We start from the raw sequence: 12,785 nt of genomic DNA on the forward strand, positions 1-12,785 counted from the left end.
TATAATCAGAGCAAGTTTGCCAATCAGAAAATTGCAGGCCATCATAAAAATTCCCGATTCATTTTTGTGTTGCTCTATACGTGCTCCATAAGTTTTTTTCAGGCCTGAAAGATGCCCGCAAAAGCACGCGTGAAGTTCCGCGCGACTAGTCGCACGGCACTTTACGCGTACTTTTGCGGATTTTCTTTATCACTTGGGTAGTAGCGTTGCGGATATACAAGCGATATTAAGGTTACATACTTTCGTTACAGGCGGTCTTACCGAGCGACCCCACATGTTGACCGAAACGAAAGACGTTTTAGTTAAAAAAAAAAGCAAAGAGGAAAGTAGGGGTTTTGTCGGCGTCTTCACTGGTGCGCTTTCCTGCGTTTGGGTTAAATGAATTTGCTCTCCGCCGTTATGAGAGGCCACGCACTGCTGTTCATTTAGTTGAGGCGAGATATGCCCCTGTGATCATGGCACTCTCGACAATCTCCCTCTACTGCACCAACATCGCTGCTATAATTGGACACCACGATGTTGAGTGGCTGGTGAGTGCGCACATTAGTGTCAAGCTCTCGATGCCTCTGTCTTTCTATTGCGATATCAATTATATGGGCGCTTTAGGCGAATTTTCACCGTCGCTGTCGCCGTGTTGTTCCGTATAAAGTCCAAGTTTGATAAGATCCTATCACGCCCCATGCAAGTGCTGTGGTTACGAGGGAAAGCGTGCAAGGGTGAGCCGAGAAGGGCAGTGGCTTAATGCGCTCTTCCCGCGCGCCTAACGTTGGAGGTCACGTGATCAAGCCTGCGTTAGGCGGAGTTAGGGCAGGTGAGCGTGTGTCTCCTCCTCTAGCCCGGCCGTGGCTACGTATGGCTCTCCGAGCGGCTGAGCGCATACGAGGCCCATGAGCCCTATCTTGGAGGTAATCTGCGGCGGCTACAAAGGCTGCGTGAGCCGATATGGCTGGTGATTTCACGTGCACTGTCTTCCCTCGTGCCTAGTGTTGGAGGTCGCGGAATCTCAAATTTCGGAGACGCGTTGGCACGAAAGACAGCACGAAGCATTCGCTCCCCGCTGCCAGCGCTCTTCATCATGCCAGCGTTCTGACAGTGTTCGCAGTAGTCGAGTGAGATATGTTCATGTTTGCCTGTGCGTGCGTGACCCCATCCTTGTTAATTTAATCAGTAAGCTAATGTTTACTGCAATGTATACGGCTTATAAAACCACGAACCGTAATTCATGAGAACTGAAAGCCGGACGAGTTGGTGTGAATTCATTATTTGCACTGCGACAGAAAGACAAAGGACAAAACCGAAGTGAGCATCAACGATCTGTGGGTTAATTTCGTTTTTGCCCTTTGTCTTTTTGTCGCGCTGTAGTTAATGAACCTTACTTCGCGTAGTTGTCTAATACTTTGCTATCACTACTAATGCTTCGCCTTTCGTGCGAAACCGCGACATTTATGTTTGGTTACGGACTGTCGATGGCATAGACACCGACATCTTGTGTCTCGGGTTTCTTAGCCCGCCTTTCTGCAAGCATCCGCTGTCACATGACATTACGTATAATTCACCCCGCGGAAAATGGCTTGTTCAAAAAGGTAAAAAAAAAAAAAAAGGGATAGGCTGTAAGACACTATCTTCACAAGTTCTTAGGGCTTGTGAATTGTGCGACGAACTTTGAAAGTTGTAGCGCGTAGCGTCGTGTTATTGTGTGAATTTTTCTCACTTTATTTTTTACTTGTTTCTTCTATCACCTTTTATTACGTTTAACCCTTTCCCCAGCACAGGGTAGCCATCCGGTGGTTACACTGGCTAATCTCCCTGTCTTTCCCTCCCTTTTGTATTTCTCTCTCTCTCTCTCTCTCTCTCTGCATAAAGAACACTTTCAATATTTATCTTTAAGTGGATTGAAGCAATGTGCAAGGTAGAACAAACAGAGCGTAATCTTATCTGCAAGCAAGGTATAATATGAAAACGGCCATGTACTCGGATTTTGACGCCCGTCAAGGAACCGCAACTGGTGTTTCACTTAGACGTTGAATTCAATCAATCAATCAATCAATCAATCAATCAATCAATCAATCAATCAATCAATCAATCAATCAATCAATCAATCATAGCAATCATAGCAATCGGCAAAGCCTTCAGGAGGGCCTTGGCACATCTCTTTCCCTTTGAGCAGGGCCACTTTCGAGCGAGTCCCGCTGCGAGCACACGCCGAACTTTCCAGAGGTGTGTGCGTGCGTGGGCTGCCCGCCGGTGTCCCACCACCGCGTGGCGCCTCCGTTCGGCGGCCGCACGCGTCGTCGTCTCCCGCTCTTGCTCTCTCGCAGCGGTGGCGCTCCCGGGCACCGAATACCGCCCGGCGCGCGGCCCCCAATCGCGCAGAGCCCAGCGCTGCGCCGGCTCGAGCGGATTTTTGAACTCTGCGCGCGCGTTCGCGCACGCGGCTCTCCGAGACTTTCGCTCCGACGGCGGCATCTTCCTGGCCAGGAAGCCACGTCCCGGCGCCAGCGACTGGGAGTTCCGCCACTTGACGAGTATTAGCGGCCCGCGGCGGCCCCGCCGCGTCCGCTCCATGGATGGCGGCTACCTGAGAGCGGACCCACGCACCACGGGACAGCGCAGGGCCCGCCCGAACACCGGCCCTCCGCCGCCGGGTGAGTTGTTTCCCTGCCTAACCCGTCATCCCACGCGACCACGCACTCGAGCCCTGACTCCGACAGCCTGTCACGGACTCAGGGCTACGAGAGCGCCAGTCGCTCCTTCCCTATTCTCCTGAGACACGCTTCGGCTTCTCCAAATACTTTCGTGTCCGCCGTGTCAAGACAGAGTCCCGATCCTTTATCGTAACCGGCCAAGCAAGCCTTGGCGCCGGTCATTGTCGAATACCAACACAGTAGGGGCTGCACTACTCGAAATAGCTTATGATTCCCTTTCGATTTGGGCCCATCCACCAACGAATGATACTAATTGGAATGAAACAAATAAATTGTCTGAAATTGCGGTATGAACCGATCGCCGGAAAAGGGGTTCGCGAAAGCGTCGCTGAGACGATGTCTTTGCCGGCTACCCGTGGTTCGATCCGGCTCCTTCTTCATTTGGCCAGTAACCGCAGTCGCAGAAGAGTCATTTGGCCGCGTTCCTTTCAGACTCGGTTTCTATCGCTACCATTAAACAATGAAAGGCTCCTGTACCTGTCGCCCTCATATTTCGAGCAGGCGGCCCCTGTTGTCAGATACTGAAGACTTTCGTGACCACTCCAGGCTAGTTGGGAGGTCGCGTAGAGCCGATGACGAGAAAACAAAAGCCGAAAAACAAAACAACCAGTTTGTGACACCGCAAGCTGCCAAAACAGAAAGGGAACTCTGGTATTTGTGGTACTGTCTGACTTGTCATGGAAAAGAAGTAAAATTGGAGCTTAAGTAGATCTCTGCTTAGCAGCAACGACGTTGCAGATTTAAGCCCGTTCTGCCGAGACCAGAAAGTTTCGTTGGGGATTTTCGCAGTCCGAAATGAATGCATTAACTACGGACAGGTTGCGACGAGAGCCCAACTCGAAGAGAAGGGCACGTAACCCTTTGCCGTGTAGAATTGTGCCGTGTCTAGCACAGTGTAATAGATCAATTATGAGAGAAAAAAGACGCAAGAAAAAGCTCGATCTGTCTTCATTTGTGTTCACTTAACGAAGCGATGACAGCTGCCAATTAGAGCCGTAATTTAGTGAACCGTGTTTTTTGTGCCATAAGCCTACTTGTACTTGCGAAACACAACGTGAAGTAGCCGAAAAGTGCTCAAATAAGCGCGAAAATGAGGCAGAGTCTTCAGCGACAAACCTTGCTGCCAAATGAGGTGCTTACGTAAAGGCTTTAACATACTGATGATCAACGCATTTCAAAGAAATCATTCCTTTTATTGAGCTGTCAGGCCGGAAGTGTTCAAGCAACATTATCACTCCATTAAATGGGCCATGTATCGCTTCGGGCTGTCGTCTGTATTTGCTTCTTAAAACTGACATCGGCTGCGCAGGCATGCTCGAAGTATTTCACGAATGTCTGGATTGAACGTGGCGAGGAAATGAAGGCGCTTCATTTAGAACTGTTGCAAGGATCAGAAACTTGTGCTTGCTCTAGTTAGTGTGCCAGAGTTTGCAGAATAGAAATTTAGTCGGCTCTTTACAGCATCGACTCCTCTATGTGCTCTGGTACGCACTTTAATGGATATATATGGCGAAAAAAAAAAGAACTTGTGTACCTTGCAAAGTCATTGTTTGCCGAAGCTTCGGGCCTCTTCAGTTCAGATGTCGTGAGAAACGTCAACGCCTTTGCCAAGCGAGGCTCAGATCGACACACATTTCTGTAACTTTGGTCATTTTGTCGCGACTCAGCAGAAAAACGCGCCTCCGCGACACGCCACGGAGGCGCACTTTTTCTTGCGCGGCAGTGCGCAAACATTTGAGCCGATCTTGAGCCCCCCGCTTCGAGCAGCTTCTGCGCCTTCGAAAGCACAATTTGAGTTGCGGAGTGCTGAGTGAGCTGGGAGAGTGGTTGAAACCGTAGCACTACGTGAAAACGTTGCTCAGTGCGACAAGTATTTAAATGCAAGTGATATGGCGCGTCGTCCTAATGACAGAGCTCGGAGCGCAGTCACTTGGCGCCGTCGATTGTCGAGCGTAAATACAAAGTATGGCTTCCTGACTGAATGGATTGCTGAAGTAGAGACACCAAGTTCGTAATTTCGTTGAGGAGGCCCCATCTTCAAACAAGCGCAACTGCTGAGAAAGTTCACGCGTGGGAAAGTTCGCATTTTCTTTTTCATGAACTGTAGCAGCGCTACAAGAGAAGGCACAAGATGATTTGACTAAGCACTAGCTACGGCGGCGCCAGAGCTGTTGCTTCGAAGCAAATTTAGCTAGAGGTCCCGCAATGATATCAAGTAAGCGACTGCTTGAGTAGGGGGCCACCAAACTTTTCTTACCATTAGAGTAAATTCTATCAAAATGACAATATTTATATGACGAATGTGCCCAGCGTTATTCCTTTGGGCGTTCGTGAAACAAGTTGAGTAAAAGACTGTGGACATTCTGGCTGTGCAAATGTGTCGGGGTCTGGAGAAATCCTGCGCAAAATCATGTGTCCTTTAACTGACATGATCATACACGTAACCCATCAGCAAAGGAAACAAGTTTCGATAAAAGATCGCTTAGACAGTGCTGAGAGGCGAAGGCCAGTATTATCCGCTTCATTATAGCTGTCCGTTATTTGAAAGGAAAAGTACCCAGCTGAAGAAGAAAATGGGTCTGGTCCGGGAATCGCTTCGAGTGTAGGATTAATCTGCCTTCGCGCTGCTAGCTGCTAATCTCCTGGTTAACTCCGCTCGTAGAGCGACTACCTTGGTCACGCGGACGGACTTTCCTTTTAAATTAAGTTTATTTATTTATTTTTTACCCTGGGAACTCATCTGCAATTCCCTTCTAGCATCACAATACTATCAGGTAAATGTCAGCGTTCCCTTTCTTTGTGGCTGTGGTGGTAACGATGGCATTAGTGTACACTTGCAGGGGCGCTACTGGCATTTGCCCCAGCCTTTTCACACGACCAATTGCGCTATTTGCTGACTTTAAGCACTAGAAGACTAGGGGTTTTGGAAGGGTTTCAGCACTAGCCGAGTAGCTAAGCATCATAAAGAAACGAACGAAAGATCCATGCCACTTCGTGTCTCGCAGCGCGAGTCCAGCTTTCTTGCACATATATAAACGGTTGCGGGTTCCTCAAGGAATCATTTAGTTTACAGTGTTGTCATTTTAAGTGTATTTTGTGCTAAATTTGGTGAATTTTAGACTTTCCTAACAGAAGAGTTGTACATCTCGAGTATCGCAGTTATTTTTTTTTTTTTTTGGAAAGGGGGGGGGGGGGGGGCAAATTTAAAATGAAGTTTTTCCTAGCATATCTTTGAAGGATTCTCTGTAATATTGGCGGATTCTAGAAAATTTGGGGCGTTATTTTAACGAAATAATAAAGAGAGAAAATGGCTACGATAATTTTCAGCGCCTGGCCTTCGCAATACAGACGGTACGATGAAATTTCTGTTACTAATCCAGTACGTTTTATTTCTGGAAACATGCAGCATAGTTTGCAAGGTGTTCAATAAACGCTTCGTCGCGGTTCCAAGCAAATTGAACACCGTGAAACTGCCATGCCTTGTATTTTTCCTTGTATTTTTCCTTGTAATATTTACGCCCTCGATGTGCATGTGCCGCTGTGGGTTTGTCTGACCATGATGTGGTGTAATCTCATTTCCCAGCCAACACTTGGATTAGTATGCCAGGCCATCAGCCGGCGTAATATATCCTGTTTCTCATTAAAGCCAGCATCTGGCTGTCTCTCTCGTTCTCGAATCGCGGCTTAATTCATATTTGCGCTGCTTAAAAATGCCGTTTGTTTTGTTGATCTTATTTGTCACTGATATGTTTCTTAGGGGGACTTGAGCGGATTTGGATGAACATAGGGCGGATTCGAGCGGATTTGGAATGTTGTTTCAGAAAAATGTTCGCGTGAAAAAAAAAAGCACACAGATTCAACACAATCTTAGAATCTAAATGACACGAAGCTTGTTTGAGTCAGCGAGCTAGCAGTAGTGGCGGATGACACCCGAACAGCCTCGTCGCCTGTAGCTGTTGGCTGTTGGTGTCACGACCTTGACCAACCTCCCCGCGTTTCCGTCTTAGCTCTCCCTGTTAATAAGAAGTGTATGCACAGAGAACTTGGGACTACACACACATTTTAATACATATAAGGCTTCTATAACCCTTGCGTTGCATATACTCAGGGGCCCGATAATCGGGTAGACCAAATATAAGGAGGATAAAAAAAAACGATACAAAAAAACAAAACAAAACACAAAGGAGGCATTTAATAGCAAATGATATTTCATTATGAGATCTGGGTGCTTTAGAGATGAGCCGACCTCACATGTGCAGGTTTTACGAAGGAATTTATCTTTATTACGCCGACCAGAGGTGCGCTTACTGGAAATACATTGTCGGTCAGCACACAGGGGTTATATATACCCGTTTGCTGGTACTTGCATTCAGCGAACATATAACTTTCGTATATATATATCAACAAATATATTCGCCGAGATATCGACCACAGCCGGCTGCACACAGCAGACAGCCAAGCCAGCAGCAACAGCAGCCACAGACACACCAAATCCGGGAGGGTAGGCAAAGCTTTGCTTTAATACCCTTCAGGCTTTAATACCCCTTGTGTCCCAGTGACACGCATCCAGTGGCGCATACCCAAAGGCCATAAAATAACAATTCGCTGACGTCACGTCGGTGGGCGTTCGGTGTATGAGAGGTGGCAATTCAGGCTCTGTGTTACTAGCGTTCGGATACCTCCTTCGGAATTATTCCCGGTGCTTCTTATCTGGAATGATCCCGAAAGGATCATACTGAAGCGCGACGACGACCGAAGAGCATTCGTAAACGGTGCCAGCCCTGTAAGAAAAGAAAGAAATACAAAAATGCGTTCGCCATTAACGCAATGCAGAAATCAAGTCGGTGTTTGTAATATGCTGATTAGCAGCTTGAGAGAATAAACTAGTGAGGCGCTTTTATCGTCGCAAGGGAAAGCGGAGAAAGGTTTTTAATTCCGATGGCGATACACCGCTCGTGCCTGGGTTTTGTAAGTATATTTCTGAAAGTGGACGTGCTCCGAATGCCCATGCTTGATATCAATAATTAAAGTAACAGGAAAACATTTTGTACCCTCCTGAACACACCATTAGTTGCCCTTGCTTAAAGGGACAACATTTAAATTTTGTTAGTGTAGGTTTTGCGAAACAGACCGAACAAGTTGATTAGAAATAAAGGCCGACAAGGTAGGCTCGTTTCAGAGAGCAATGAGGGTGAGAATCGCTAACAATAGGGAGAGAGAGAGAGAGAGAGAGAGAGGTTGGGTAAGTAGAGATGTTAACCGGAAAAGGGCGTTCGATAGACCACTGGGGGCCTCCGATATCGCAAAAGCGCACCTTCACCGGCGCCATCTTGGAGCCCACGGGCTGTCTTACACAAGGGAAAGGGAGGCGAGGAATAATATGAAGGAGGGAGGAAGGGACGTGGTCCAAGTGGTACGGTGAACAAAACAAATGTTCAATCAGCAGTGCAAAACAAACCATAGAAGCAATTCCTGTGCAGGTGGTCGCATTACGCCTCCATCGGAACGCAGTCACCACTGCCTGGAATTGAACCAGCGAAAGCTCCATGCTTACTGGCAGGACGCCACTGCCAGTTACAACCCGCGGAGGGTTGGCACACATTTTATTATTTCATTTTCCTGATCAACGTAGTTTTTTTTTTCAACGCATAATTGTTGTTGCGGAACAAGCTTTATTGTGAAAGATTTAGATAAGTCTATGTGTGTGTGCGCGTGCACGCGCATGTGTGTGTCTAAAAATAACTTTATCCGTCGCAAACTCCTTAGCCTATGCAGGCATTTTCTTGCAATTACACGCTTACGAAACGTTGGTTGGAGGACCTTAAACAAAATTCGAAGGGCTTGATTTGTTCGAGTAAAAAAAAGCTCATATATATATATTTGAAATCCCGTGCTAAATAAACATTTTGTGTTGCATCGCTCGTTGCGACTCCTTCTTGCTGCCTTTTTCATCGCGTTATATTTCGTGGAAGGTGTTTTCTTTGATTTTGATTGTCTGCTTTGTACTTTCTCGTGTTACCTTACCAGGCGGAAATGCGCACTTGCACTTGATCTGACAGCTCTCCATGAGGCAAATTTGCTTCCGTGCGTCCACGCAAGGTCTTTCTTGAAGCCGGCAATGTGCTCAATTCTTGCTCCCTTAGTTTTAACGACGATTGCGCCAACGGATTAAAAGCAATGTTTCGTGCACTTGGAAAGAAAAGAAGAAGAAAAAAAAGGAGCCATATTCAAAGCAAAGTGAAAAGTGGAAAGCATTTTTATCGTTTCGAACAATGCATCAAAGAATACATCGCAATAAGAAAAATTGTCATCGATCCGAGTGTAACACGAAGCTTCAAAGAAAACCCGCACGGGTTTCCTTTGTGGCTTCGTGCTGCAGTCGAGTTTACGTCAATTTTACCCCCTTCCATGAAGCTTGCTCCACCTCGCGGGCTTCCGCGGAACTGATGTGCCAGCTTGTGACATGGTTCAAACACTGGTCGTTAATGATATTCTGGGACGTTTAGCTGAAGGCGTGCTCAACTGAGGCTTTCCCTGTGCTAACAAGCCGGCTGTCTTTTTATTAAGGGTGTCCGAGTATTCGAAATTTCGAATACGAATTGAATAGGCTCTGCTATTCGATTCGAGAATTCACTATTCGAAGTTGTCGGATATTTGTTTTTGTTCGAAAGCTGTAAGCTATATGATTGTGATTGTAACTTATGCAGTTGTTTTTTACAATACACCATGTACTCGATAACGACAAGATTTCGAGTGCACAGGCGGAAAGACTGATGCAACTGCGGACTCTTCCGAATGATTATGCTGCCGGAGAACCGCGGCTGTTTGGATCCTTTAGAAACAAAGTGTGGTGCTGTAGTCTTGAACATAGCACTTGGTGGCGTTTTGTTAATTTATTTCATTACTGGCGTTTTCATATGGCGCACCAGACACGATCACCTTTCGGTTGTTTCTCATCTGCAAGCTTCTCAGTTGCCCTGACCTCCAGGTTTTAACGGTACGACAGGTATCAAATAATGCGAAGGAGCTTCCTTTAATTTAGTCTTTTTTTTGCCATAAAAAACTACACGAAATCTTTTTATTTGATATTGTTTAGAAATTGGAAGTATTCGGTATTCTATTCGATATTTGAAGGTTGTTCTTCTCGAATATTCGTATTCCATTCGATTCAAACAATCCTGCGTTTGATTGATTGATCGATAACGCACCAAAGCCACACATGGGGCTGTGAGGGACGCCGTAGTAGGAGGCTCCGGATTAATTTGACCGCACATCTCGCCTGGGGATCCGGACGGCCCCTGATCATGGGTGTATGGTCCGTGTCATAAATCGCTCCTCTCCCGCATCATAGAGTCAGGCGTGAATTTTATGTTGCAGGAAATTCAGAAGAAAGGAGGCCCTGAGGCCACTTTCGAATAACGACGTTTGTACCACCAACCTGTGGTTCTTTAACGTGCACGCAATTCTCGGCACACGAGTGTTTGCATTACGCCTCCATTAAAACGCAGTCACCACTGCCTGGAATTGAACCCACGAAAGTTCCATGCTCACCGGCAGGATGCCATTGCCAGTGAAACACCGCAGAGGGCGTGCTGCCTTTTCAGTTTTACTGCAGCAAGGACGCAATGAATTCACCATTCACGTCACAGTTATCCTTGTTTGGCTATATGTGGTTGAAATCAGAAACTCAAATTTCTGTTTCACGGGTTGAAGACAAGCGAGAGCAGGATTTGGAGGAGATGAGGACATCGGCGTCGTCCCTGTATTCAGTATGGGAGAATCGCTAGCTTCGCTCGATTTTCGCACGTGCCGTCTCAGAAACAGCGGGAAAACGAGCCTTATCGCAGCTCCATAAATCTCTGGCTGCAAGTGCGGGACCTTTTACGGCCGAGTGACTTCTGTAGCTCCTGAGGCAGCCAGTCGACTTGTCGACAGTGATGACTTTCGTTTAGCTGGGCCTGCCTATACATAGTGCCTGGCATGTTCTCGCGCGCCATATCGTCATCAGTTTTCGCTTCATTTGTCTCATATAACTGAGTAATCTTTTTTTGTAGCGTAATATTATGCTCACGTTTTTTTTTCACTTGCTTTAAGCTACTCTTCCATTTTGTTTTGTACATGACTCTATTACTGTATATACTAATGTTTTTGTCTACTTGTATTTGGGGCTACTCGATCATTGCATGCTGGTGTTACGAGCGCTATCATGCAATGCACACTAATAATGGTCTCTATGATCCAATAAAGATAGATAAGCTGATAGATGAAATGAAATGAATGAATGAATGAATGAATGAATGAATATGCAGCTGAACAAATAGTGATTGTCGAAGCGAAAGCGCACGTGGCCTCGTCGCATTGGAAGATGTTTGTGGCGCTGGCCACCGCTAAAAACGTCGTCGCATGTTGACCGCCCCGGTTGCTACTGGAAACGAGAGCTACACGAGGACGCCACCGTCTTCCTTCATTGTGACGAGAGATCGGTAACGAACGCGCACAAAAGACGAGCGAAGAGGCGTCGCCCGGTTGCCCCGATACAGAGCCGCGACGCTCTTTCAAAAGGAGCCCCAGCGAATGAATGGCCGAGCGGGGTAATTAGCGCGCAGTCGCCGCGTCGCGGCCGAGTCGGAAGCGGCGTCGCACAACAATTGATGCGCGGCAGGTGCGGGAGGAAGAGCGATCACAGGCGCCGGGAAAAAGGAGCGCGAGAGAAAGAGAAGAAGAAGAAGAAAAAAAAAAAAACGCAATTGTGGCAGCGGCACAGAGACTAGCCTGAAACAATTAGTCATAAAGGAGAGAGGGAAGCATGACGAACCATGAAATTCTGGAAGCCACAAAGCCGATGGCGTGACGGAGGCATGTCGGGATTGATCGCCATGAGAAACAAAACGGGCGGACATCGACGATGTCTTCTTCTTTTCTACGGAAAGAAGTTGAAGTGACACATTTGTGGTGGGAGAGCTGAAGTGAAAGAGCTTTCGGGCATATCCGCCGAAGGGAACCGCATCATGATTTGATCTAGAATGACTACAAGTGGCACTATAGACTCCAAATTTGCTGATCCGCAATGTCGGCAACCTATCACTGACCTTATAGTTCGTTGAATGCGCCATCTGTTCGGATATACGTAACGGCTTTGCACACGTTTCGGTCAATCACTACGAGCAGAACTCTCGCGCTGGCGCCTCAAACGCCTGTTCTCTTGTGGTTGGCCTCCCTGTCTCGTACACTTTTTATTGAAGAAGCCGTATCGGAATTATACAGGTAGTGTAAATGGTGCGCATATGTCCGCTGATGAGTGAAACGGCATGCTAAGCGTTTCTGAACAAGTGACTGTTTTCAAGAATATATTAGTACTCCAGCGTAAAACTTACACCAGAGCGAAAAGATAATTTTACTAACAAACACGAGGACCCATTTTCGGCCGACGTGCGCTCTCATGGTAAAGCTGTCTTAATGAGGCTACGGTGGCCTAGACACTATGTTAAATAATGGTATGGTCCAGCCAGCACGCCCGCATAGATAACTGATGTGCGCACTAGTTTAGGTATTCTTTCTCTCGGTGTCTAAATAAGTCATGGATTTTTTTTTCTGCATAAGATTTTCGACTGCCAATGTCTGAGTACTCCAAGGTAGCACTAATTAATTAATTAATTAATTAATTAATTAATTAATTAATTAATTAATTTATTGTACCTTACAGGCCCATTTCAGGGCATCGAATAAGTAGGTATAACGCAAATAGTTACAAAGAGAGGAAATAACAAATTGTGTTACATTATCAGAGAAAGCAGGCGTATATTCATGAAAGCAACGATTCCTGTGTTTACATTTGAAAGTAAAAAAAAAAAAAGAAACAAGTCGGCACAACAGATAAACATAGAAAGCAGCTTGCGAACATCATTATACATTAACAAAAAAAGCTTTGCAGTTCTACACGAAACGCATCACGATTAGATAAAGAGACAATGTTAGAAGGAAGACTGTTCCAGACTTTTATGGCCCGAAACAATGAAAATGTTCCGTAATCCTGCGGTGCGCGTATTTAGCGAAGCGGCTCAGGGCCTGTATTCGCCTAAA

The 12,785-nt window shown here is 46.5% G+C and overlaps 1 protein-coding gene across 1 annotated transcript in view; it reads left to right on the forward strand.

The window, feature by feature from the left end:
* The first annotated feature begins 2,389 nt into the window (after nucleotides 1–2,389).
* LOC125946210 (uncharacterized) overlaps nucleotides 2,390–12,785 on the forward strand; it is a 479,274-nt gene continuing 468,878 nt past the window's right edge. Inside the window, exon 1 of the mRNA XM_049668882.1 lies at nucleotides 2,390–2,645. The gene's annotated coding sequence lies outside the window, so the exon portion shown is untranslated. The remainder of the gene's footprint in view (nucleotides 2,646–12,785) is intronic.

Source organism: Dermacentor silvarum, chromosome 1 (genome assembly GCF_013339745.2).
Source record: "Dermacentor silvarum isolate Dsil-2018 chromosome 1, BIME_Dsil_1.4, whole genome shotgun sequence".
Lineage (NCBI taxonomy): Eukaryota > Metazoa > Arthropoda > Arachnida > Ixodida > Ixodidae > Dermacentor > Dermacentor silvarum.